At 35.9% G+C, this 24292-nt stretch overlaps 38 non-coding genes across 38 annotated transcripts; 8 read left to right on the top strand and 30 right to left on the bottom strand.

The window, feature by feature from the left end:
- Positions 1-3026: 3026 nt before the first annotated feature.
- LOC145305034 (5S ribosomal RNA) lies at positions 3027-3145 on the bottom strand. Its single transcript, XR_013874469.1, has one exon. It is a non-coding gene; the product is annotated as a 5S ribosomal RNA (ribosomal RNA).
- A 753-nt stretch (positions 3146-3898) lies between these two features.
- LOC145304978 (5S ribosomal RNA) lies at positions 3899-4017 on the bottom strand. Its single transcript, XR_013874416.1, has one exon. It is a non-coding gene; the product is annotated as a 5S ribosomal RNA (ribosomal RNA).
- Positions 4018-4387: 370 nt separating this feature from the next.
- LOC145305042 (5S ribosomal RNA) lies at positions 4388-4506 on the bottom strand. Its single transcript, XR_013874477.1, has one exon. It is a non-coding gene; the product is annotated as a 5S ribosomal RNA (ribosomal RNA).
- Positions 4507-4540: 34 nt separating this feature from the next.
- LOC145305041 (5S ribosomal RNA) lies at positions 4541-4659 on the bottom strand. Its single transcript, XR_013874476.1, has one exon. It is a non-coding gene; the product is annotated as a 5S ribosomal RNA (ribosomal RNA).
- Positions 4660-5063: 404 nt separating this feature from the next.
- On the top strand, positions 5064-5135 carry TRNAW-CCA (transfer RNA tryptophan (anticodon CCA)). Its single transcript has one exon. It is a non-coding gene; the product is annotated as a tRNA-Trp (tRNA).
- Positions 5136-6061: 926 nt separating this feature from the next.
- On the bottom strand, positions 6062-6180 carry LOC145305044 (5S ribosomal RNA). The gene has a single exon (XR_013874479.1). It is a non-coding gene; the product is annotated as a 5S ribosomal RNA (ribosomal RNA).
- A 66-nt stretch (positions 6181-6246) lies between these two features.
- Positions 6247-6365, bottom strand: LOC145304874 (5S ribosomal RNA). The gene has a single exon (XR_013874316.1). It is a non-coding gene; the product is annotated as a 5S ribosomal RNA (ribosomal RNA).
- A 3484-nt stretch (positions 6366-9849) lies between these two features.
- TRNAW-CCA (transfer RNA tryptophan (anticodon CCA)) lies at positions 9850-9921 on the top strand. The gene has a single exon. It is a non-coding gene; the product is annotated as a tRNA-Trp (tRNA).
- A 724-nt stretch (positions 9922-10645) lies between these two features.
- On the bottom strand, positions 10646-10764 carry LOC145304983 (5S ribosomal RNA). The gene has a single exon (XR_013874421.1). It is a non-coding gene; the product is annotated as a 5S ribosomal RNA (ribosomal RNA).
- Positions 10765-11021: 257 nt separating this feature from the next.
- On the top strand, positions 11022-11093 carry TRNAW-CCA (transfer RNA tryptophan (anticodon CCA)). Its single transcript has one exon. It is a non-coding gene; the product is annotated as a tRNA-Trp (tRNA).
- A 718-nt stretch (positions 11094-11811) lies between these two features.
- LOC145304975 (5S ribosomal RNA) lies at positions 11812-11930 on the bottom strand. The gene has a single exon (XR_013874413.1). It is a non-coding gene; the product is annotated as a 5S ribosomal RNA (ribosomal RNA).
- Positions 11931-11996: 66 nt separating this feature from the next.
- Positions 11997-12115, bottom strand: LOC145305040 (5S ribosomal RNA). Its single transcript, XR_013874475.1, has one exon. It is a non-coding gene; the product is annotated as a 5S ribosomal RNA (ribosomal RNA).
- Positions 12116-12206: 91 nt separating this feature from the next.
- Positions 12207-12278, bottom strand: TRNAD-GUC (transfer RNA aspartic acid (anticodon GUC)). Its single transcript has one exon. It is a non-coding gene; the product is annotated as a tRNA-Asp (tRNA).
- Positions 12279-12677: 399 nt separating this feature from the next.
- LOC145304848 (5S ribosomal RNA) lies at positions 12678-12796 on the bottom strand. Its single transcript, XR_013874290.1, has one exon. It is a non-coding gene; the product is annotated as a 5S ribosomal RNA (ribosomal RNA).
- A 259-nt stretch (positions 12797-13055) lies between these two features.
- TRNAW-CCA (transfer RNA tryptophan (anticodon CCA)) lies at positions 13056-13127 on the top strand. Its single transcript has one exon. It is a non-coding gene; the product is annotated as a tRNA-Trp (tRNA).
- A 718-nt stretch (positions 13128-13845) lies between these two features.
- Positions 13846-13964, bottom strand: LOC145304974 (5S ribosomal RNA). The gene has a single exon (XR_013874412.1). It is a non-coding gene; the product is annotated as a 5S ribosomal RNA (ribosomal RNA).
- A 66-nt stretch (positions 13965-14030) lies between these two features.
- Positions 14031-14149, bottom strand: LOC145304898 (5S ribosomal RNA). Its single transcript, XR_013874337.1, has one exon. It is a non-coding gene; the product is annotated as a 5S ribosomal RNA (ribosomal RNA).
- A 259-nt stretch (positions 14150-14408) lies between these two features.
- On the top strand, positions 14409-14480 carry TRNAW-CCA (transfer RNA tryptophan (anticodon CCA)). Its single transcript has one exon. It is a non-coding gene; the product is annotated as a tRNA-Trp (tRNA).
- A 718-nt stretch (positions 14481-15198) lies between these two features.
- On the bottom strand, positions 15199-15317 carry LOC145304990 (5S ribosomal RNA). Its single transcript, XR_013874427.1, has one exon. It is a non-coding gene; the product is annotated as a 5S ribosomal RNA (ribosomal RNA).
- Positions 15318-17534: 2217 nt separating this feature from the next.
- Positions 17535-17653, bottom strand: LOC145305055 (5S ribosomal RNA). The gene has a single exon (XR_013874489.1). It is a non-coding gene; the product is annotated as a 5S ribosomal RNA (ribosomal RNA).
- A 66-nt stretch (positions 17654-17719) lies between these two features.
- On the bottom strand, positions 17720-17838 carry LOC145304847 (5S ribosomal RNA). The gene has a single exon (XR_013874289.1). It is a non-coding gene; the product is annotated as a 5S ribosomal RNA (ribosomal RNA).
- A 91-nt stretch (positions 17839-17929) lies between these two features.
- TRNAD-GUC (transfer RNA aspartic acid (anticodon GUC)) lies at positions 17930-18001 on the bottom strand. The gene has a single exon. It is a non-coding gene; the product is annotated as a tRNA-Asp (tRNA).
- Positions 18002-18097: 96 nt separating this feature from the next.
- TRNAW-CCA (transfer RNA tryptophan (anticodon CCA)) lies at positions 18098-18169 on the top strand. Its single transcript has one exon. It is a non-coding gene; the product is annotated as a tRNA-Trp (tRNA).
- A 718-nt stretch (positions 18170-18887) lies between these two features.
- LOC145305054 (5S ribosomal RNA) lies at positions 18888-19003 on the bottom strand. The gene has a single exon (XR_013874488.1). It is a non-coding gene; the product is annotated as a 5S ribosomal RNA (ribosomal RNA).
- Positions 19004-19069: 66 nt separating this feature from the next.
- Positions 19070-19188, bottom strand: LOC145304846 (5S ribosomal RNA). Its single transcript, XR_013874288.1, has one exon. It is a non-coding gene; the product is annotated as a 5S ribosomal RNA (ribosomal RNA).
- Positions 19189-19687: 499 nt separating this feature from the next.
- LOC145304973 (5S ribosomal RNA) lies at positions 19688-19806 on the bottom strand. The gene has a single exon (XR_013874411.1). It is a non-coding gene; the product is annotated as a 5S ribosomal RNA (ribosomal RNA).
- Positions 19807-19872: 66 nt separating this feature from the next.
- On the bottom strand, positions 19873-19991 carry LOC145304845 (5S ribosomal RNA). Its single transcript, XR_013874287.1, has one exon. It is a non-coding gene; the product is annotated as a 5S ribosomal RNA (ribosomal RNA).
- A 91-nt stretch (positions 19992-20082) lies between these two features.
- TRNAD-GUC (transfer RNA aspartic acid (anticodon GUC)) lies at positions 20083-20154 on the bottom strand. The gene has a single exon. It is a non-coding gene; the product is annotated as a tRNA-Asp (tRNA).
- Positions 20155-20239: 85 nt separating this feature from the next.
- On the top strand, positions 20240-20311 carry TRNAW-CCA (transfer RNA tryptophan (anticodon CCA)). The gene has a single exon. It is a non-coding gene; the product is annotated as a tRNA-Trp (tRNA).
- Positions 20312-21029: 718 nt separating this feature from the next.
- LOC145304972 (5S ribosomal RNA) lies at positions 21030-21148 on the bottom strand. The gene has a single exon (XR_013874410.1). It is a non-coding gene; the product is annotated as a 5S ribosomal RNA (ribosomal RNA).
- A 66-nt stretch (positions 21149-21214) lies between these two features.
- On the bottom strand, positions 21215-21333 carry LOC145304862 (5S ribosomal RNA). Its single transcript, XR_013874304.1, has one exon. It is a non-coding gene; the product is annotated as a 5S ribosomal RNA (ribosomal RNA).
- A 499-nt stretch (positions 21334-21832) lies between these two features.
- LOC145304970 (5S ribosomal RNA) lies at positions 21833-21951 on the bottom strand. The gene has a single exon (XR_013874408.1). It is a non-coding gene; the product is annotated as a 5S ribosomal RNA (ribosomal RNA).
- A 66-nt stretch (positions 21952-22017) lies between these two features.
- On the bottom strand, positions 22018-22136 carry LOC145304844 (5S ribosomal RNA). Its single transcript, XR_013874286.1, has one exon. It is a non-coding gene; the product is annotated as a 5S ribosomal RNA (ribosomal RNA).
- Positions 22137-22395: 259 nt separating this feature from the next.
- TRNAW-CCA (transfer RNA tryptophan (anticodon CCA)) lies at positions 22396-22467 on the top strand. The gene has a single exon. It is a non-coding gene; the product is annotated as a tRNA-Trp (tRNA).
- A 718-nt stretch (positions 22468-23185) lies between these two features.
- Positions 23186-23304, bottom strand: LOC145304969 (5S ribosomal RNA). The gene has a single exon (XR_013874407.1). It is a non-coding gene; the product is annotated as a 5S ribosomal RNA (ribosomal RNA).
- Positions 23305-23370: 66 nt separating this feature from the next.
- LOC145304843 (5S ribosomal RNA) lies at positions 23371-23489 on the bottom strand. The gene has a single exon (XR_013874285.1). It is a non-coding gene; the product is annotated as a 5S ribosomal RNA (ribosomal RNA).
- Positions 23490-23988: 499 nt separating this feature from the next.
- Positions 23989-24107, bottom strand: LOC145304968 (5S ribosomal RNA). The gene has a single exon (XR_013874406.1). It is a non-coding gene; the product is annotated as a 5S ribosomal RNA (ribosomal RNA).
- Positions 24108-24173: 66 nt separating this feature from the next.
- LOC145304842 (5S ribosomal RNA) lies at positions 24174-24292 on the bottom strand. Its single transcript, XR_013874284.1, has one exon. It is a non-coding gene; the product is annotated as a 5S ribosomal RNA (ribosomal RNA).

The following is a 24292-nucleotide window of genomic DNA, read 5'->3' as shown; positions in this document are numbered from 1 at the left end:
AAACGTCAAACATATCCGTTATTGGAATGAGATATCTCAGAGTTAAAGCATTATTCTAAAGTACTTTAAAAAACAAAAAATGACTTTATACATATGTTATAAAGTTAATATTTATTATGGAGTGTCCTTTCAATTTTCTGATATAAAGTTAGTTTTTACTATGGACAGTCCTTCTGATATGAAGTTGGTTTTTACTATGGACAGTCCTTTTAATATTCTGATATAAAATTATTTTTTTCTATGGAGAGTCCTTATGATATGAAGTTGGTTTTTACAATGTACAGTCCTTTTTATATTCTAATATCAAGATAGTTTTACAATGAAGAATCCTTTTACTATTCTGATATAAAATTAGTTTTTACTATGGAGAGTCCTTCTGATATGAAGTTGGTTTTTACAATGTACAGTCCTTTTAATATTCTAATATCAAGATAGTTTTTACTATGGAGAGTCCTTATAATATTCTCATATAAAATTAGTTTTTACTATAGACTGTCTTTTTACTATTCTGATACAAAGATAGTTTTACTATACACAGTCCTCTTTGATATTCTTAAAAGTAGTTAGTTTATACTATGCAGAGTCCTTTGATATTCTAATATAAAGCTATTTTTTGGCTATGGAAAGACTTTTTAATGTTCTGATATAAAGTTGGTTTTTAACTAGGGAGTGTTTTTTATATGAAAGTAGTTTTTACTCTGGACATTCCTTTTAATAATCTGATATGATATTTATTCTTATATGGATAGTCCTTTTAATATTCTGATATCAAGTTGGTTTTTGCTTGAATGATTCTTTTATTTGTCCTTCGCTGATCAATTATAAGAAAGAACAACATATCATTTTATAATGCAAAGAAAAACATAGACAATTGAATTATATCCTTATACAAGAACGATTGCATAGAGATCTAAAGAAATCCACACAAATTTTTTTGTCTTTCCCCAAAGTACCTTGCGAGCAAAGATCCATCCCGCCCACCTTCATTTTGAGTAGATTTAAAATAAGAGTTATCTGCATGCCTGAGTGGAGACTAATCCTTCGATGCCTAAACCTGTATTGCCCTAACCATGCGAGGCTACCTAGTAACCTAAGGTACGATAAAACACAAGAAAAACTATTCCGCTACCTTATTTAAATTGTTTTCAAAACTAAACGCCAACAACTTTTTAAAATTTCCCTATACTTTAAGTTTTAGAGTGTATGCTTGTTTTTTGTTGAAGACATCAAAAATGTCTGGTAATATTTCTAGTCAGATAAATACATATCTAATCAACCATTTTATTGGATATAGTTTTGACAACAGATATGAGGGAAAAATAAGAAGAATGAAAAAATGAGATAAAACAAATCATTATATCATGCTATTAACAATCATAAAGAATTACCAGGGATCTAAAGGTATAGGACAATGGCTGAAAAATTAATGTACTTCCCCAATGATGCTACAAAAAAATACCCATTGTGTAGATAACAATCATTGGTTGTAACTTTTGAATACTCAACTTAAGAGTCAACCAAACAAAAATCAAAAAAGAAGTCCCCTAAAATTGTTAAGCCAACGAATAAGAAAACATTATCATAAAACTTTGGGGACTGGGTAATAACAGCCCATTTTCCCTTATTTACTATAGAAATACACTTTAGTATAAAAGAAGCCAAAATAAAACAAATAGATGTTACAAAAATTAACACTCTTAAAATTGTGCCTAATTGCCCAAGCAATCAATCAGTGTCATAAACTCTAGTTCGTAGGTCAATGTTAAAACTTAAAGACTAAATGGATCTTAAATCGAGATATAAAATATATAGGACAATTCTAACATACGTTAAACTAAAAAGAAAAAAATATAAAGTAAAGAAAAGTATTAATTAAATCTGACATTCTTTATTAAGAAGTTTGGAAAAGTACATTTATTTGCAGGCAGTTGTTTAAGCAATCTCATATGAAAAGAAATAAAATATTTCTAAAACAAAGAAAAAAATTTATTATGGATTTCAAGCAAAATACAGATACATTTTTTTAATATAAAAAAACAAATTTGAAATTATAGATTTATTTCACTAGATAGTTTTTATATATATTTTTCAATCCCATAATAAGACCGACGACATTTATTCTTGTCCCTAACCAACTATTTAATGCCGACTTATATGAATGTGATGAATTGTTGAAATAACTCAACTTTTAAACCAAAATATGTGTGTATAATTTATAACCTATAGGCCTTATATTTTCTCTCATTAAATTTAACTTTTCTTATCACTTATATTATTTTTCAAAGATATGCGCTCTATATGGACAAGTTGTCTTTATTTGCAATATAAGCACAAACAAAATAAATAAAGTTACAGGATGTCTCTTTGTCTGTACCGAAGGATCTCGCTAACTGCTGAACCGATTAGGTCCTCCTTAATAGGGAAGCTTCTCATAGGTTCCGGGAAGGTTTATTTCTATTTTGGGGGAAAGTACCACCATCCTCCCCAGATAGATCGCCAAAAATAATAAAAATAACACCGCCCTGCGGATATTTTTGGAACTTAGCTAAAAACATAAATAGTTCAATCTAGCGGCGAAAATAATATAAATATTTTTGGTGAATAGATGATTTTCAAACAAATTTTTAGAAGAATTTTACATGACAGGCGAAAACCCTCACCACCAGACTATCAAGGATGTAGTAGAACCTCAGCAACACAGTTGTCTACCATATTGTCCTAAAATTGTGTTCCCCTAAAATTATTTTAATTAGTTGTTGCAGTTGTATTATGTGATGTTGAAGAAGTAATAAGGGCTTTCTTTAGCCCTAAAAAAGACAATTTCTATGTAAACGTTGGTTCACTAAACACACCTCTTAGTGAAGTGAATCAAGCAAAGTAAGCTTGGTCAGTTTAGCCAATCATATACCGCAATTGTAGCCATCCTCTTGACAAGCAATTTGGCAGCTTGATTGGCCCCTAGTGGAAATACAAAAATATAAGGCATTTGGTTGGAATAAATGGGTTTATAGTGTTGGAAAATTGTAAGCTTACAACACCAAGTATTCCCAGGCGGTCACCCATCCAAGTACTAACTTGGCCCAATGTTGCTTAACTTTAGGGATCAGACGAGAACTGGTGCTTTCAACATGGTATGGCCGTAAACATGAATTAGCAAACTTACACGTTCAATTTCATAAAGGAATAATTTGTTAAAGAGTACAGACAGTTGTACAACAGAAAAGCAAGGGGAGCAAGTTTTCTGTTGTGTTAATTTAGAGAACGGAATCTAGGTGTTTAATATTGAACTACGTATAATACAAATTATTATCAACCCTTATATGATTTAATTAGTTGTTGCAGTTGTATTGTGTGATGATGGAGAAGTAATAAGAGCTTTCTTAAGCCCTAAGAGACAATTTCTATGTGAACGTTGGTTCACTATACACACCTCTTGGTAAAGTGAATCAAGCAAAGTAAGCTTGGTCAGTTTGACAATCATATACCGCATTTGTAGCCATCCTGTTGATAAGCAATTTGGCAGCTTGATTGGCCACAAGTGGGAATACAAAAATATAAGGCATTTGGTTGGAATAAATGGGTTTATAGTGATGGAAAATTGTAAGCTTACAACCCCAAGTATTCCCAGGCGGTCACCCATCCAAGTAAACTCCCCGACCGGGAATGGAACCCGGGCCTTCCACGTGACAGGCGGAGATCCTCACCACTAGACTATCAAGGATGTAGGACTTGAGGAACACAGTTGTCTAACTTATTGTCCTAAAATTGTGTTTCCCCATTGTAAGACAAAGGTTAGCCCTAAAAAAGCAATTTGGCAGCTTGATTGGCCCCTAGTGGAAATACAAAAATATAAGGCATTTGGTTGGAATAAATGGGTTTATAGTGTTGGAAAATTGTAAGCTTACAACACCAAGTATTCCCAGGCGGTCACCCATCCAAGTACTAACTTGGCCCAATGTTGCTTAACTTCAGTGATCAGACGAGAACTGGTGCTTTCAACATGGTATGGCCGTAGACATGAACTGGCAAACCTTTTTTCTATCAAATTGTGTGAAGTTTAGGCTAAGATTGGTGAAGAATCAAACCGAACCTTCTGCTAAAATTTAAACTCCCCGACCGGGAATCGAACCCGGGCCTTCCACGTGACAGGCGGAGATCCTCACCACTAGACTATCAAGGATGTAGGACTTGAGGAACACAGTTGTCTAACTTATTGTCCTAAAATTGTGTTTCCCCATTGTAAGACAAAGGTTAGGCATAATATAGAACAGCATTTGTAGCCATCCTGTTGATAAGCAATTTGGCAGCTTGATTGGTTACAAGTGGGAATACAAAAATATAAGGCATTTGGTTGGAATAAATGGGTTTATAGTGATGGAAAATTGTAAGCTTACAACACCAAGTATTCCCAGGCGGTCACCCATCCAAGTACTAACTTGGCCCAATGTTGCTTAACTTCAGTGATCCGACGAGAGCTGGTGCTTTCAACATGGTATGGCCGTAGACATGAACTGGCAAACCTTTTTTCTATCAAATTGTAAGCTTACAACACCAAGTATTCCCAGGCGGTCACCCATCCAAGTACTAACTTGGCCCAATGTTGCTTAACTTCAGTGATCCGACGAGAGCTGGTGCTTTCAACATGGTATGGCCGTAGACATGAATTGGCAAACTTATTTTCTAAAAAAATTGTCTAAGGTTTAGGCTAAGATTTGCAAAATTGTATGCCTACGACACCAAGTATTCCCAGGCGGTCACCCATCCAAGTACTAACTTGGCCCAATGTTGCTTAACTTCAGTAGACATGAACTGGCAAACCTTTTTTCTATCAAATTGTGTGAAGTTTAGGCTAAGATTGGTGAAGAATCAAACCGAACCTTCTGCTAAAATTTAAACTCCCCAACCGGGAATGGAACCCAGGCCTTCCACGTGACAGGCAGAGATCCTCACCACTAGACTATCAAGGATGTAGGACTTGAGTAACACAGTTGTCTAACTTATTGTCCTAAAATTGTGTTTCCCCATTGTAATACAAAGGTTAGGCATAATCTAGAACAGCACTTGACTCTGTGGCGCAACTGTAGCGCGTCTGACTCCAGATCAGAAGGCTGTGTGTTCAAATCACGTCAGGGTCTGCTTGCTTTTACATTTTCTATGATTAAAAAATCATTTAGCAGTGATTGTATTTCATGAAGGAATAGTTATTTCTCGCATTGAATTAAAACGGCTCTCCGCGGATATAGAAAGTACAAATATTAAATTAAAACTAGTTTTTTAGCCCCGTGGTGTTGAAGGCACCGGCTAAAAAAACTGGTTTTAATCTTATGATTGTACATTTCTATATTCGTAGAAAGCTGGATATAATACGATGCTAGACATAGTTTTTTGCGTATGGATGAGAACCGGTTCCTATCCACCGTATTCGAATGAATAAGAGAATAATTTTTAAAGTTTTCTGTTGTGTTAATTTAGAGAACGACATCCAGGTGTTAAATATTGAACTACGTACAATACAAATTATTATCAACCCTTATATAATTTTATTTAGTTGTTGCTGTTGTATTGTGCGATGATGGAGAAGTGATAAGGGCTTTCTTACTATACACACCTGTTAGTGATGTGAATCAAGCAAAGTAAGCTTGGTCAGTTTAGACAATCATATACCGCATTGAATACGAGAATAATTTTTAAAGTTTTCTGTTGTGTTAATTTAGAGAACGACATCCAGGTGTTAAATATTGAACTACAAACAATACAAATTATTATCAACCCTTAAATGATTTTATTTAGTTGTTGCAGTTGTATTGTGTGACGATGGAGAAGTAATAAGGGCTTTCTTTAGCCCTAAAAGACAATTTCTATGTAAACGTTGGTTCATTATACACACCTGTTAGTGAAGTTAATCAAGCAAAGTAGGCTTGGTCAGTTTAGACAATCATATACCGCATTTGTAGCCATCCTGTTGATAAGCAATTTGGCAGCTTGATTGGCCACAAGTGGGAATACAAAAATATAAGGCATTTGGTTGGAATAAATGGGTTTATAGTGATGGAAAATTGTAAGCTTACAACACCAAGTATTCCCAGGCGGTCACCCATCCAAGTTCTAACTTGGCCCAATGTTGCTTAACTTCAGTGATCAGACGAGAACTGGTGCTTTCAACATGGTATGGCCGTAGACATGAATTGGCAAACTTATTTTCTAAAAAAATTGTCTAAGGTTTAGGCTAAGATTTGCAAAATTGTATGCCTACGACACCAAGTATTCCCAGGGGGTCACCCATCCAAGTACTAACTTGGCCCAATGTTGCTTAACTTCAGCGATCAGACGAGAACTGGTGCTTTCAACATGGTATGGCCGTAGACATGAACTGGCAAACCTTTTTTCTATCAAATTGTGTGAAGTTTAGGCTAAGATTGGTGAAGAATCAAACCGAACCTTCTGCTAAAATTTAAACTCCCCAACCGGGAATCGAACCCGGGCCTTCCACGTGACAGGCGGAGATCCTCACCACTAGACTATCAAGGATGTAGGACTTGAGGAACACAGTTGTCTAACTTATTGTCCTAAAATTGTGTTTCCCCATTGCACATTGGGGCAAATCAACCAAAAAGGGGATTTAATTATTTAGTACCCTTAAAATTAATCTCACAAAAATTTCATTTCATACTTTTTTGTAGGTAATTTAACAACAAACAAATTTGCTTTTATGTTTTTTTCTGTCATTTGAATACAACATAGAGATAAAGGTCATTTTATGAAGGTAGGTTGAAAATTACTGGATTAACCCCTCCCTGAAAATAGCCCCCTTTACCCTATCTATCTATCCATCTATCTATCTATCTATCCATCTTTCTATCCATCTATCTATCCATCTATCCATCTTTCTACCTATCCATCTATCCATCCATCTATCTATCCATCCATCTATCTATCCATCCATCTATCTATCTATCCATCTATCTATCTATCCATCTATCTATCTATCCATCTATCTATCTATCCATCTATCTATCTATCCATCTATCTATCTATCCATCTATCTATCTATCCATCTATCTATCTATCCATCTATCTATCTATCCATCTATCTATCTATCCATCTATCTATCTATCCATCTATCTATCTATCCATCTATCTATCTATCCATCTATCTATCTATCCATCTATCTATCCATCTATCTATCTATCTATCTATCTATCTATCTATCTATCTATCTATCTATCTATCTATTTATCTATCTATCTTTCTATCTTTCTATCTATCTATCTATCTATCTATCTATCTATCTATCTATCTATCTATCCATCTATCTATCTATCTATCTATCTATCTATCTATCTATCTATCCATCTATATATCCATCTATCTATCCATCTATGTATCCATCTATCTATCCATCTATCTATCCATCTATCTATCCATCTATCTATCCATCTATCTATCCATCTATCTATCCATCTATCTATCCATCTATGGTTCCATCTATCTATCCATCTATCTATCCATCTATGTATCCATCTATCTATCCATCTATCTATCCATCTATCTATCCATCTATCTATCCATCTATCTATCCATCTATCTATCCATCTATCTATCCATCTATCTATCCATCTATCTATCCATCTATCTATCCATCTATCTATCCATCTATCTATCCATCTATCTATCCATCTATCTATCCATCTATCTATCCATCTATCTATCCATCTATCTATCCATCTATCTATCCATCTATCTATCAATCTATCTATACTCTATAATAATAAATATAACATACGTGGATATTATAACAGGGAAAATTTTGTTGTCAATTTAGGTTGCTACTTTAGTCTTCATTTATTGGTCAGTTCTTACGTCCAGTAGGAGGGGAGGGGATATCGTTATATTTTCATGCTGAAAAGGCCATTTTATTTGAGTTGGAGCAAAATATGGTGCAACATGCAAATAATTATATATCCCTTACATAAATGTACATAAATGCGCAAAAAAGACTTATTTTACATTTTGTAAGTACATTTGTTGCAAAACTGATTAAATGCATGTTACAGTTTAAGGACATACTGACGTTTTTAGGACTTGATTATAGAGATGTTTCGTTTAACACACTATACCTTATTGTAATAGGAATCAGTATTCAAAATATCATATGAATAGGATATTTTTAACATTCAAAAATTTGTTGTCAAAAAAGTAAAAATCAGTACAGACTTTCAGTACAGACTTTCTAGTAACGATTATGTGTTACTTTCTAAGTTGTACCTAACTGTTGTAGGAATCAGCATGCAAAGTTTGAAATAGATAGGACAATTCTAATCTGTATAAATGAATGAAGGGAGCTAACTGTAACGGACACACGGACGGACCTACCCTAATTATAGAAAAGCTTCACTTTTAAAAAGAAAAAATTAAATGCCTTAAAATATTGTAAAAAAGCTTATAACCACCACAAGACCAGTAGATATATTCCCTGAAGAGTAGAATTCAATCGGTTTATTGGTTACCGAGATCTTATGGGACGGACAGACAGACAAACAGACAGCAAGCTACTTTGTATTATAGATTAACACCCAGGTATCTAAGGAACAAAACAATAACCGATTAATGTGTGAATATCCCCAACATTAATACTTTAAATTATTTTACAAAATTAATCTTCATAGATGAAAATTTGTGGTTGAAAAGTTTTGACACTCAACTTAATGAACCAACCAATAGAAAATCAATCAAATTGCCTAAAGTTGTTATGCAAATGAATATAAAAACGTTATTATAAAACTTAAAGTTTGGGGACTAGTGTAATAAACAGCCTAATGTCCCTTCCCTTCCTAAATAAAACTGCTGACGTCAAACATGAATACCATGTAACTACATAATTTAAAACCAAAATTACCAATAGATAGACGGATAGACAACTTGCTAATTCCAATTTTGACATTGGGCTGTTTATAACATGTTTTAACTGCTAATTTTAATCTACACAAGGGGTAATTTTGTGTATTATCATTGGGGATGTATATCAATTTATCAAACTTTGTCTTATCCCTTTAGATCCCTGATATTTGTAATAATCTATAGAAACGATTATTTAGTTACATTAAAATCTTGAACATAAACTTATAAAGAGGTTTATATTTAGGCTTACCCCCCCCCCCCCCTCATCGTTTGGTGCAATAGAACTTGAAAACATTCATTACTAACTTAAATTCAAAGTCTGAATAAATATTTCCTATATTTTGCGTCTTTTATTTATATGTATTATGTCTCACATTTTGAGTTTAAAAGCGCGTTTAAAAGATTTTTCTAACTAACTTTTCGTGCACCAACCCTCAGAAAACGCGCTAAAAACCCCTACGGGGGCGCGGGGGGGTAAATGAAACCAGTACAGGCGATTATAATATGTCCCTGGGTAATCAAATATCGTATTTTTAGCCGGTGGCAACCGGTGAAAACATGTTTCCGCTTATTGTCTACTTAAATGTTGATTATAAAACAAACAAAATAAAACTAAAATCTTAACTTCAACTAGAATTATTTAGGACTTATTTCTTTAATTTGTGTTTTTTTCTTTTATATTGTCAAAATACATGTAGTTCATGACTCACCTGAAGTTATTTTGTCTAATTACATTAATTCTAAGAGATTTTATAATACTTTTTAAATTGTTGGTGAAACACAAAAAGTATGCCTTTTTCTGTAAGAAAATTTTTGCATTTCTTGACTTTCAGGCATTAGAAAGCTTACTTAAAAAGCGTATTTTTACGATTCCTTTGAAACCTGATGTACATTGGGTCCCCAATGTGCATTGTAAGACAAAGGTTAGGCATAATCTAGAACAGCACTTGACTCTGTGGCGCAACGGTAGCGCGTCTGACTCCAGATCAGAAGGCTGCGTGTTCAAATCACGTCAGGGTCAGCTTGCTTTTACATTTTCTATGATTAAAAAATCATTTAGCAGTGATTGTAGCACTTCTTTTGATGGGCAGATCATACTCACTTATCGCGGCTAGCTCCTCTTGGCGTGATCACTTGTCTAATTTCATGAAGGAATAGTTATTTCTCGCATCGTATTATAAACGGCTTTCTGCGGATATAGAAAGTACAAATATAAGATTAAAACTAGTTTTTTAGCCCCGTGGTGCCGAAGGCACTGGCTAAAAAAACTGGTTTTATCTTATGATTGTACATTTCTATATTCATAGAAAGCTGGATATAATACGATGCTAGACATAGTTTTTTGCGTATGGATGAGAACCGGTTCCTATCCACCGGATTCGAATGAATACAAGAATGATTTTTAAAGTTTTCTGTTGTGTTAATTTAGAGAACGACATCCAGGTGTTAAATATTGAACTACGTACAATACAAATTATTATCAACCCTTAAATGATTTTATTTAGTTGTTGCAGTTGTATTGTGTGACAATGGAGAATAGACTATAAAAGTTTTAAAGATCCTCACCACTAGACTATCGAGGATGTAGGAATTGAGGAACACAGTTGTCTAACTTATTGTCCTAAAATTGTGTTTCCCCATTGTAATACAAAGGTTAGGCATAATCTAGAACAGCACTTGACTCTGTGGCGCAACGGTAGTGCGTCTGACTCCAGATCAGAAGTCTTAAGATTTGCAAAATTGTATGCCTACGACACCAAGTATTCCCAGGCGGTCACCCATCCAAGTACTAACTTGGCCCAATGTTGCTTAACTTCAGTGATCAGACGAGAACTGGTGCTTTCTACATGGTATGGCCGTAGACATGAACTGGCAAACCTTTTTTCTATCAAATTGTGTGAAGTTTAGGCTAAGATTGGTGAAGAATCAAACCGAACCTTCTGCTAAAATTTAAACTCCCCGACCGGGAATCGAACCCGGGCCTTCCACGTGACAGGCGGAGATCCTCACCACTAGAATCGAGGATGTAGGACTTGAGGAACACAGTTGTCTAACTTATTGTCCTAAAATTGTGTTTCCCCATTGTAAGACAAAGGTTAGGCATAATCTAGAACAGCACTTGACTCTGTGGCGCAATGGTAGCGCGTCTGACTCCAGATCAGAAGGCTGCGTGTTCAAATCACGTCAGGGTCAGCTTGCTTTTACATTTTCTATGATTAAAAAATCATTTAGCAGTGATTGTAGCACTTCTTTTGATGGGCAGATCATGGACATACTCACTTATCGCAGCTAGCTCCTCTTGGCGTGATCACTTGTCCAATTTCATGAAGGAATAGTTATTTCTCGCATCGTATTATAAACGGCTTTCCGCGGATATAGAAAGTACAAATATAAGATTAAAACTGGTTTTAATCTTATGATTGTACATTTCTATATTCGTAGAAAGCTGGATATAATACGATGCTAGACATAGTTTTTTGCGTATGGATGAGAACCGGTTCCTATCCACCGGATTCGAATGAATACGAGAATAATTTTTAAAGTTTTCTGTTGTGTTAATTTAGAGAACGACATCCAGGTGTTAAATATTGAACTACAAACAATACAAATTATTATCAACCCTTATATAATTTTATTTAGTTGTTGCAGTTGTATTGTGTGACAATTGAGAAGTAATAAGGGCTTTCTTTAGCCCTAAAAGACAATTTCTATGTAAACGTTGGTTCACTATACACACCTGTTAGTGAAGTGAATCAAGCAAAGTAAGCTTGGTCAGTTTAGACAATCATATACCGCATTTGTAGCCATCCTGTTGATAAGCAATTTGGCAGCTTGATTGGCCACAAGTGGGAATACAAAAATATAAGGCATTTGGTTGGAATAAATGGGTTTATAGTGATGGAAAATTGTAAGCTTACAACACCAAGTATTCCCAGGTGGTCACCCATCCAAGTACTAACTTGGCCCAATGTTGCTTAACTTCAGTGATCAGACGAGAACTGGTGCTTTCAACATGGTATGGCCGTAGACATGAATTGGCAAACTTATTTTCTAAAAAAATTGCCTAAGGTTTAGGCTAAGATTTGCAAAATTGTATGCCTACAACACCAAGTATTCCCAGGCGGTCACCCATCCAAGTACTAACTTGGCCCAATGTTGCTTAACTTCAGTGATCAGACGAGAATTGGTGCTTTCAATATGGTATGGCCGTAGACATGAACTGGCAAACCTTTTTTCTATCAAATTGTGTGAAGTTTAGGCTAAGATTGGTGAAGAATCAAACCGAACCTTCTGCTAAAATTTAAACTCCCCGACCGGGAATCGAACCCGGGCCTTCCACGTGACAGGCGGAGATCCTCACCACTAGACTATCGAGGATGTAGGACTTGAGGAACACAGTTGTCTAACTTATTGTCCTAAAATTGTGTTTCCCCATTGCACACTGGTCCGGAGGGGTCAACAATTAAATTTTTCCTACCCATCAATTTAGACAAAAGTTGACCTGCCAGCCTTCAAAGACATCCTGGGCCACCTATATTTTAAATATCAACCCATGTTGATAATATGTTTTTTGAAATAATTTGGGGCCAAAGCTGCAGAACTCTAAAATCTAAGAACGTATTATTGACATTGTTAAATTGGCTATACTTGCTTAAATCTGATAAAATCAAATATCCGCATGTTGGAAATTGTCCAACTAAAATAAGTCCTATATAAGTTCAAAATTATTTTCTAAAAAAATTGCCTAAGGTTTAGGCTAAGATTTGCAAAATTGTATGCCTACGACACCAAGTATTCCCAGGCGGTCACCCATCCAAGTACTAACTTGGCCCAATGTTGCTTAACTTCAGTGATCAGACGAGAACTGGTGCTTTCAACATGGTATGGCCGTAGACATGAACTGGCAAACCTTTTTTCTATCAAATTGTGTGAAGTTTAGGCTAAGATTGGTGAAGAATCAAACCGAACCTTCTGCTAAAATTTAAACTCCCCGACCGGGAATCGGACCCGGGCCTTCCACGTGACAGGTGGAGATCCTCACCACTAGACTATCGAGGATGTAGGACTTGAGGAACACAGTTGTCTAACTTATTGTCCTAAAATTGTGTTTCCCCATTGTAAGACAAAGGTTAGGCATAATCTAGAACAGCACTTGACTCTGTGGCGCAACGGTAGCGCGTCTGACTCCAGATCAGAAGGCTGCGTGTTCAAATCATGTCAGGGTCAGCTTGCTTTTACATTTTCTATGATTAAAAAATCATTTAGCAGTGATTGTAGCACTTCTTTTGATGGGCAGATCATGGACATACTCACTTATCGCAGCTAGCTCCTCTTGGCGTGATCACTTGTCCAATTTCATGAAGGAATAGTTATTTCTCACATCGTATTATAAACAGCTTTCCGCGGATATAGAAAGTACAAATATAAGATTAAAACTGGTTTTAATCTTATGATTGTACATTTCTATATTCGTAGAAAGCTGGATATAATACGATGCTAGACATAGTTTTTTGCGTATGGATGAGAACCGGTTCCTATCCACCGGATTCGAATGAATACGAGAATAATTTTTAAAGTTTTCTGTTGTGTTAATTTAGAGAACGACATCCAGGTGTTAAATATTGAACTACAAACAATACAAATTATTATCAACCCTTATATAATTTTATTTAGTTGTTGCAGTTGTATTGTGTGACAATGGAGAAGTAATAAGGGCTTTCTTTAGCCCTAAAAGACAATTTCTATGTAAACGTTGGTTCACTATACACACCTGTTAGTGAAGTGAATCAAGCAAAGTAAGCTTGGTCAGTTTAGACAATCATATACCGCATTTGTAGCCATCCTGTTGATAAGCAATTTGGCAGCTTGATTGGCCACAAGTGGGAATACAAAAATATAAGGCATTTGGTTGGAATAAATGGGTTTATAGTGATGGAAAATTGTAAGCTTACAACACCAAGTATTCCCAGGTGGTCACCCATCCAAGTACTAACTTGGCCCAATGTTGCTTAACTTCAGTGATCAGACGAGAACTGGTGCTTTCAACATGGTATGGCCGTAGACATGAATTGGCAAACTTATTTTCTAAAAAAATTGCCTAAGGTTTAGGCTAAGATTTGCAAAATTGTATGCCTACGACACCAAGTATTCCCAGGCGGTCACCCATCCAAGTACTAACTTGGCCCAATGTTGCTTAACTTCAGTGATCAGATGAGAACTGGTGCTTTCAACATGGTATGGCCGTAGACATGAACTGGCAAACCTTTTTTCTATCAAATTGTGTGAAGTTTAGGCTAAGATTGGTGAAGAATCAAACCGAACCTTCTGCTAAAATTTAAACTCCCCGACCGGGAATCGAACCCGGGCCTTCCATGTGACAGGCGGAGATCCTCACCACTAGACTATCGAGGATGTAGGACTTGAGGAACACAGTTGTCTAACTTATTGTCCTAAAATTGTGTTTCCCCATTGTAAGACAAAGGTTAGGCATAATCGAGAACAGCACTTGACTCTGTGGCGCAACGGTAGCGCGTCTGACTCCAGATCAGAAGGCTGCGTGTTCAAATCACGTCAGGGTCAGCTTGCTTTTACATTTTCTATGATTAAAAAATCATTTAGCAGTGATTGTAGCACTTCTTTTGATGGGCAGATCATGGACATACTCACTTATCGCAGCTAGCTCCTCTTGGCGTGATCACTTGTCCAATTTCATGAAGGAATAGTTATTTCTCGCATCATATTATAAACGGCTTTCCGCGGATATAGAAAGTACAAATATAAGATTAAAACTGGTTTTAATCTTATGATTGTACATTTCTATATTCGTAGAAAGCTGGATATAATACGATGCTAGACATAGTTTTTTGCGTATGGATGAGAACCGGTTCCTATCCACCGGATTTGAATGAATACGAGAATAATTTTTAAAGTTTTCTGTTGTGTTAATTTAGAGAACGACATCCAGGTGTTAAATATTGAACTACAAACAATACAAATTATTATCAACCCTTATATAATTTTATTTAGTTGTTGCAGTTGTATTGTGTGACAATGGAGAAGTAATAAGGGCTTTCTTTAGCCCTAAAAGACAATTTCTATGTAAACGTTGGTTCACTATACACACCTGTTAGTGAAGTGAATCAAGCAAAGTAAGCTTGGTCAGTTTAGACAATCATATACCGCATTTGTAGCCATCCTGTTGATAAGCAATTTGGCAGCTTGATTGGCCACAAGTGGGAATACAAAAATATAAGGCATTTGGTTGGAATAAATGGGTTTATAGTGATGGAAAATTGTAAGCTTACAACACCAAGTATTCCCAGGTGGTCACCCATCCAAGTACTAACTTGGCCCAATGTTGCTTAACTTCAGTGATCAGACGAGAACTGGTGCTTTCAACATGGTATGGCCATAGACATGAATTGGCAAACTTATTTTCTAAAAAAATTGCCTAAGGTTTAGGCTAAGATTTGCAAAATTGTATGCCTACGACACCAAGTATTCCCAGGTGGTCACCCATCCAAGTACTAACTTGGCCCAATGTTGCTTAACTTCAGTGATTTTTTTTTAAATGTATATTTTAAGATAAGCGATACATTTTTTATATACAAAAGTGAACCCACAAATCGGGCTTGATAATTATAATAAATTGGCATAAATATCTGAATAGGCTTTTTAATATAAATAAAATAAAACAAAAGCACACATGTCTTTGCTTTTGCCGAGAAAAAACCCAAATGATTTTTGCAAATATATTGGATCTTAACTCTTTTTTTTAAATTTTAACTAAATATGAATGAACACACCACTGTGCTCTACTTTATTTAGAAGTTTTATTCAACTTCTAGTGAAAGAAAAATGTTATAAAATCATATATAAAACTACGGGAAAAAAAAAATTGGAGATATGATAAGTAAACATTTTCTTCCTGTTACCATAAAAATTCACCCTTGTAAAGATGAAAATAAACTAAATGTATTGTAATAAATAAATACGCAAGGGAACACTTAATATTTCTATAAAAAGAAAAATGATTGGATGAGAACTGGTGCTTTCAAATAATGTTTCTATGAAAAAAGAGAAAAATTGGAAGAGAACTGGTGCTTTCAAATAATGTTTCTATGAAAAAAGAAAAATGATTGGATGAGAAACTGGTGCTTTCAAATAATAAAATACATCGACGCCATTGACGCAATAAACTTGACAATCAAGAAAAAATTGAAAGTTAATGTTCCCATGAAAATAAAATATTAACAAAAATGTACAAAAATAAAATTGAAACCAGATAATTCTAGTTCATAAAATTAAAGCATAAGGGAAAGCTTAATTGGACGAGAACTTTTGCTCTCAAATAATGTTTCTATGAAAAATGAAAAATTGTTTGGACGAGAACTGGTGCTTTCAACAAGTGAAAGTTAATGTTCCCATGAAAATAAAATATTGACAAAAATGTACAGAAATAAAACTGAAACCAGATAATTCTAGTTCATATAATACATCAGCGCCATACACCTATGGACGCAACAAACTTGACCATCAACAAAAAGTGAAAGTTGATTTTCTAGTATTGAATAATAGCTACAATTTTTATGACGCAGATTTTCTCTTCATAAATACGCAATTTACTTGTTTCATTAATATAAAAACATACACATGTAATATATGTGAAAAAAGTTTTTCAAAAAATGATAATAAAAATAAACATTTCCGAACTGATTAAAGTACATATACATGTAACATATGTGAAAAAAGATTTTCAAAAAATGATAATAAAAATAGACATTTCCGAACTTATAAAAGTACATATACATGTAATATATGTGGAAAAAGATTTTCAAAAAATGATAATAAAAATAGACATTTCGGAAATTATAAATACATTACAGATCAGAAGGCTGCGTGTTCAAATCACGTCAGGGTCATTTTACATTTTCTATGATTAAAAAATCATTTAGCAGTGATTGTAGCACTTCTTTTGATGGGCAGATCATGGACATACTCACTTATCGCAGCTAGCTCCTCTTGGCGTGATCACTTGTCCAATTTCATGAAGGAATAGTTATTTCTCGCATCGTATTATAAACGGCTTTCCGCGGATATAGAAAGTACAAATATAAGATTAAAACTGGTTTTAATCTTATGATTGTACATTTCTATATTCGTAGAAAGCTGGATATAATACGATGCTAGACATAGTTTTTTGCGTATGGATGAGAACTGGTTCCTATCCACCGGATTCGAATGAATACGAGAATAATTTTTAAAGTTTTCTGTTGTGTTAATTTAGAGAACGACATCCAGGTGTTAAATATTGAACTACAAACAATACAAATTATTATCAACCCTTATATAATTTTATTTAGTTGTTGCAGTTGTATTGTGTGACAATGGAGAAGTAATAAGGGCTTTCTTTAGCCCTAAAAGACAATTTCTATGTAAACGTTGGTTCACTATACACACCTGTTGGTGAAGTGAATCAAGCAAAGTAAGCTTGGTCAGTTTAGCCAATCATATACCGCATTTGTAGCCATCCTGTTGATAAGCAATTTGGCAGCTTGATTGGCCACAAGTGGGAATACAAAAATATAAGGCATTTGGTTGGAATAAATGGGTTTATAGTGATGGAAAATTGTAAGCTTACAAAATCAAGTATTCCCAGGTGGTCACCCATCCAAGTACTAACTTGGCCCAATGTTGCTTAACTTCAGTGATCAGACAAGAACTGGTGCTTTCAACATGGTATGGCCGTAGACATGAATTGGCAAACTTATTTTCTAAAAAAATTGCCTAAGGTTTAGGCTAAGATTTGCAAAATTGTATGCCTACGACACCAAGTATTCCCAGGCGGTCACCCATCCAAGTACTAACTTGGCCCAATGTTGCTTAACTTCAGTGATCAGACGAGAACTGGTGCTTTCAACATGGTATGGCCGTAGACATGAACTGGCAAACCTTTTTTCTATCAAATTGTGTGAAGTTTAGGCTAAGATTGGTGAAGAATCAAACCGAACCTTCTGCTAAAATTTAAACTCCCCGACCGGGAATCGAACCCGGGCCTTCCACGTGACAGGCGGAGATCCTCACCACTAGACTATCGAGGATGTAGGACTTGAGGAACACAGTTGTCTAACTTATTGTCCTAAAATTGTGTTTCCCCATTGTAAGACAAAGGTTAGGCATAATCTAGAACAGCACTTGACTCTGTGGCGCAACGGTAGCGCGTCTGACTCCAGATTAGAAGGCTGCATGTTCAAATCACGTCAGGGTCAGCTTGCTTTTACATTTTCTATGATTAAAAAATCATTTAGCAGTGATTGTAGCACTTCTTTTGATGGGCAGATCATGGACATACTCACTTATCGCAGCTAGCTCCTCTTGGCGTGATCACTTGTCCAATTTCATGAAGGAATAGTTATTTCTCGCATCGTATTATAAACGGCTTTCCGCGGATATAGAAAGTACAAATATAAGATTAAAACTGGTTTTAATCTTATGATTGTACATTTCTATATTCGTAGAAAGCTGGATATAATACGATGCTAGACATAGTTTTTTGCGTATGGATGAGAACCGGTTCCTATCCACCGGATTCGAATGAATACGAGAATAATTTTTAAAGTTTTCTGTTGTGTTAATTTAGAGAACGACATCCAGGTGTTAAATATTGAACTACAAACAATACAAATTATTATCAACCCTTATATAATTTTATTTAGTTGTTGCAGTTGTATTGTGTGACAATGAAGAAATAATAAGGGCTTTCTTTAGCCCTAAAAGACAATTTCTATGTAAACGTTGGTTCACTATACACACCTGTTAGTGAAGTGAATCAAGCAAAGTAAGCTTGGTCAGTTTAGACAATCATATACCGCATTTGTAGCCATCCTGTTGATAAGCAATTTGGCAGCTTGATTGGCCACAAGTGGGAATACAAAAATATAAGGCATTTGGTTGGAATAAATGGGTTTATAGTGATGGAAAATTGTAAGCTTACACCAAGTATTCCCAGGTGGTCACCCATCCAAGTACTAACTTGGCCCAATGTTGCTTAACTTCAGTGATCAGACGAGAACTGGTGCTTTCAACATGGTATGGCCGTAGACATGAATTGGCAAACTTATTTTCTAAAAAAATTGCCTAAGGTTTAGGCTAAGATTTGCAAAATTGTATGCCTACGACACCAAGTATTCCCAGGCGGTCACCCATCCAAGTACTAACTTGGCCCAATGTTGCTTAACTTCAGTGATCAGACGAGAACTGGTGCTTTCAACATGGTATGGCCGTAGACATGAACTGGCAAACCTTTTTTCTATCAAATTGTGTGAAGTTTAGGCTAAGATTGGTGAAGAATCAAACCGTATGGATGAGAACCGGTTCCTATCCACCGGATTCGAATGAATACGAGAATAATTTTTAAAGTTTTCTGTTGTGTTAATTTAGAGAACGACATCCAGGTGTTAAATATTGAACTACAAACAATACAAATTATTATCAACCCTTATATAATTTTATTTAGTTGTTGCAGTTGTATTGTGTGACAATGGAGAAGTAATAAGGGCTTTCTTTAGCCCTAAAAGACAATTTCTATGTAAACGTTGGTTCACTATACACACCTGTTAGTGAAGTGAATCAAGCAAAGTAAGCTTGGTCAGTTTAGACAATCATATACCGCATTTGTAGCCATCCTGTTGATAAGCAATTTGGCAGCTTGATTGGCCACAAGTGGGAATACAAAAATATAAGGCATTTGGTTGGAATAAATGGGTTTATAGTGATGGAAAATTGTAAGCTTACAACACCAAGTATTCCCAGGTGGTCACCCATCCAAGTACTAACTTGGCCCAATGTTGCTTAACTTCAGTGATCAGACGAGAACTGGTGCTTTCAACATGGTATGGCCGTAGACATGAATTGGCAAACTTATTTTCTAAAAAAATTGCCTAAGGTTTAGGCTAAGATTTGCAAAATTGTATGCCTACGACACCAAGTATTCCCAGGCGGTCACCCATCCAAGTACTAACTTGGCCCAATGTTGCTTAACTTCAGTGATCAGACGAGAACTGGTGCTTTCAACATGGTATGGCCGTAGACATGAACTGGCAAACCTTTTTTCTATCAAATTGTGCGAAGTTTAGGCTAAGATTGGTGAAGAATCAAACCGAACCTTCTGCTAAAATTTAAACTCCCCGACCGGGAATCGAACCCGGGCCTTCCACGTGACAGGCGGAGATCCTCACCACTAGACTATCGAGGATGTAGGACTTGAGGAACACAGTTGTCTAACTTATTGTGTTTCCCCATTGTAAGACAAAGGTTAGGCATAATCTAGAACAGCACTTGACTCTGTGGCGCAACGGTAGCGCGTCTGACTCCAGATCAGAAGGCTGCGTGTTCAAATCACGTCAGGGTCAGCTTGCTTTTACATTTTCTATGATTAAAAAATCATTTAGCAGTGATTGTAGCACTTCTTTTGATGGGCAGATCATGGACATACTCACTTATCGCAGCTAGCTCCTCTTGGCGTGATCACTTGTCCAATTTCATGAAGGAATAGTTATTTCTCGCATCATATTATAAACGGCTTTCCGCAGATATAGAAAGTACAAATATAAGATTAAAACTGGTTTTAATCTTATGATTGTACATTTCTATATTCGTAGAAAGCTGGATATAATACGATGCTAGACATAGTTTTTTGGGTATGGATGAGAACCGGTTCCTATCCACCGGATTCGAATGAATACAAGAATAATTTTTAAAGTTTTCTGTTGTGTTAATTTAGAGAACGACATCCAGGTGTTAAATATTGAACTACAAACAATACAAATTATTATCAACCCTTATATAATTTTATTTAGTTGTTGCAGTTGTATTGTGTGACAATGGAGAAGTAATAAGGGCTTTCTTTAGCCCTAAAAGACAATTTCTATGTAAACGTTGGTTCACTATACACACCTGTTAGTGAAGTGAATCAAGCAAAGTAAGCTTGGTCAGTTTAGACAATCATATACCGCATTTGTAGCCATCCTGTTGATAAGCAATTTGGCAGCTTGATTGGCCACAAGTGGGAATACAAAAATATAAGGCATTTGGTTGGAATAAATGGGTTTATAGTGATGGAAAATTGTAAGCTTACAACACCAAGTATTCCCAGGTGGTCACCCATCCAAGTACTAACTTGGCCCAATGTTGCTTAACTTCAGTGATCAGACGAGAACTGGTGCTTTCAACATGGTATGGCCGTAGACATGAATTGGCAAACTTATTTTCTAAAAAAATTGCCTAAGGTTTAGGCTAAGATTTGCAAAATTGTATGCCTACGACACCAAATATTCCCAGGCGGTCACCCATCCAAGTACTAACTTGGCCCAATGTTGCTTAACTTCAGTGATCAGACGAGAACTGGTGCTTTCAACATGGTATGGCCGTAGACATGAACTGGCAAACCTTTTTTCTATCAAATTGTGTGAAGTTTAGGCTAAGATTGGTGAAGAATCAAACCGTATGGATGAGAACCGGTTCCTATCCACCAGATTCGAATGAATACGAGAATAATTTTTAAAGTTTTCTGTTGTGTTAATTTAGAGAACGACATCCAGGTGTTAAATATTGAACTACAAACAATACAAATTATTATCAACCCTTATATAATTTTATTTAGTTGTTGCAGTTGTATTGTGTGACAATGGAGAAGTAATAAGGGCTTTCTTTAGCCCTAAAAGACAATTTCTATGTAAACTTTGGTTCACTATACACACCTGTTAGTGAAGTGAATCAAGCAAAGTAAGCTTGGTCAGTTTAGACAATCATATACCGCATTTGTAGCCATCCTGTTGATAAGCAATTTGGCAGCTTGATTGGCCACAAGTGGGAATACAAAAATATAAGGCATTTGGTTGGAATAAATGGGTTTATAGTGATGGAAAATTGTAAGCTTACAACACCAAGTATTCCCAGGTGGTCACCCATCCAAGTACTAACTTGGCCCAATGTTGCTTAACTTCAGTGATCAGACGAGAACTGGTGCTTTCAACATGGTATGGCCGTAGACATGAATTGGCAAACTTATTTTCTAAAAAAATTGCCTAAGGTTTAGGCTAAGATTTGCAAAATTGTATGCCTACGACACCAAGTATTCCCAGGCGGTCACCCATCCAAGTACTAACTTGGCCCAATGTTGCTTAACTTCAGTGATCAGACGAGAACTGGTGCTTTCAACATGGTATGGCCGTAGACATGAACTGGCAAACCTTTTTTCTATCAAATTGTGCGAAGTTTAGGCTAAGATTGGTGAAGAATCAAACCGAACCTTCTGCTAAAATTTAAACTCCCCGACCGGGAATCGAACCCGGGCCTTCCACGTGACAGGCAGAGATCCTCACCACTAGACTATCGAGGATGTAGGACTTGAGGAACACAGTTGTCTAACTTATTGTCCTAAAATTGTGTTTCCCCATTGTAAGACAAAGGTTAGGCATAATCTAGAACAGCACTTGACTCTGTGGCGCAACGGTAGCGCGTCTGACTCCAGATCAGAAGGCTGCGTGTTCAAATCACGTCAGGGTCAGCTTGCTTTTACATTTTCTATGATTAAAAAATCATTTAGCAGTGATTGTAGCACTTCTTTTGATGGGCAGATCATGGACATACTCACTTATCGCAGCTAGCTCCTCTTGGCGTGATCACTTGTCCAATTTCATGAAGGAATAGTTATTTCTCGCATCGTATTATAAACGGCTTTCCGCGGATATAGAAAGTACAAATATAAAATTAAAACTGGTTTTAATCTTATGATTGTACATTTCTATATTCGTAGAAAGCTGGATATAATACGATGCTAGACATAGTTTTTTGCGTATGGATGAGAACTGGTTCCTATCCACCGGATTCGAATGAATACGAGAATAATTTTTAAAGTTTTCTGTTGTGTTAATTTAGAGAACGACATCCAGGTGTTAAATATTGAACTACAAACAATACAAATTATTATCAACCCTTATATAATTTTATTTAGTTGTTGCAGTTGTATTGTGTGACAATGGAGAAGTAATAAGGGCTTTCTTTAGCCCTAAAAGACAATTTCTATGTAAACGTTGGTTCACTATACACACCTGTTGGTGAAGTGAATCAAGCAAAGTAAGCTTGGTCAGTTTAGCCAATCATATACCGCATTTGTAGCCATCCTGTTGATAAGCAATTTGGCAGCTTGATTGGCCACAAGTGGGAATACAAAAATATAAGGCATTTGGTTGGAATAAATGGGTTTATAGTGATGGAAAATTGTAAGCTTACAACACCAAGTATTCCCAGGTGGTCACCCATCCAAGTACTAACTTGGCCCAATGTTGCTTAACTTCAGTGATCAGACGAGAACTGGTGCTTTCAACATGGTATGGCCGTAGACATGAATTGGCAAACTTATTTTCTAAAAAAATTGCCTAAGGTTTAGGCTAAGATTTGCAAAATTGTATGCCTACGACACCAAGTATTCCCAGGCGGTCACCCATCCAAGTACTAACTTGGCCCAATGTTGCTTAACTTCAGTGATCAGACGAGAACTGGTGCTTTCAACATGGTATGGCCGTAGACATGAACTGGCAAACCTTTTTTCTATCAAATTGTGTGAAGTTTAGGCTAAGATTGGTGAAGAATCAAACCGTATGGATGAGAACCGGTTCCTATCCACCGGATTCGAATGAATACGAGAATAATTTTTAAAGTTTTCTGTTGTGTTAATTTAGAGAACGACATCCAGGTGTTAAATATTGAACTACAAACAATACAAATTATTATCAACCCTTATATAATTTTATTTAGTTGTTGCAGTTGTATTGTGTGACAATGGAGAAGTAATAAGGGCTTTCTTTAGCCCTAAAAGACAATTTCTATGTAAACGTTGGTTCACTATACACACCTGTTAGTGAAGTGAATCAAGCAAAGTAAGCTTGGTCAGTTTAGACAATCATATACCGCATTTGTAGCCATCCTGTTGATAAGCAATTTGGCAGCTTGATTGGCCACAAGTGGGAATACAAAAATATAAGGCATTTGGTTGGAATAAATGGGTTTATAGTGATGGAAAATTGTAAGCTTACAACACCAAGTATTCCCAGGTGGTCACCCATCCAAGTACTAACTTGGCCCAATGTTGCTTAACTTCAGTGATCAGACGAGAACTGGTGCTTTCAACATGGTATGGCCGTAGACATGAATTGGCAAACTTATTTTCTAAAAAAATTGCCTAAGGTTTAGGCTAAGATTTGCAAAATTGTATGCCTACGACACCAAGTATTCCCAGGCGGTCACCCATCCAAGTACTAACTTGGCCCAATGTTGCTTAACTTCAGTGATCAGACGAGAACTGGTGCTTTCAACATGGTATGGCCGTAGAC

Source organism: Acartia tonsa, chromosome 13, assembly GCF_053477335.1.
Source record: "Acartia tonsa isolate MP-2025a chromosome 13, ASM5347733v1, whole genome shotgun sequence".
Taxonomy (NCBI): domain Eukaryota; kingdom Metazoa; phylum Arthropoda; class Copepoda; order Calanoida; family Acartiidae; genus Acartia; species Acartia tonsa.
The sequence above is the reverse complement of the archived record's forward strand: the minus strand, read 5'-3'. Positions and strand labels throughout refer to the sequence as shown.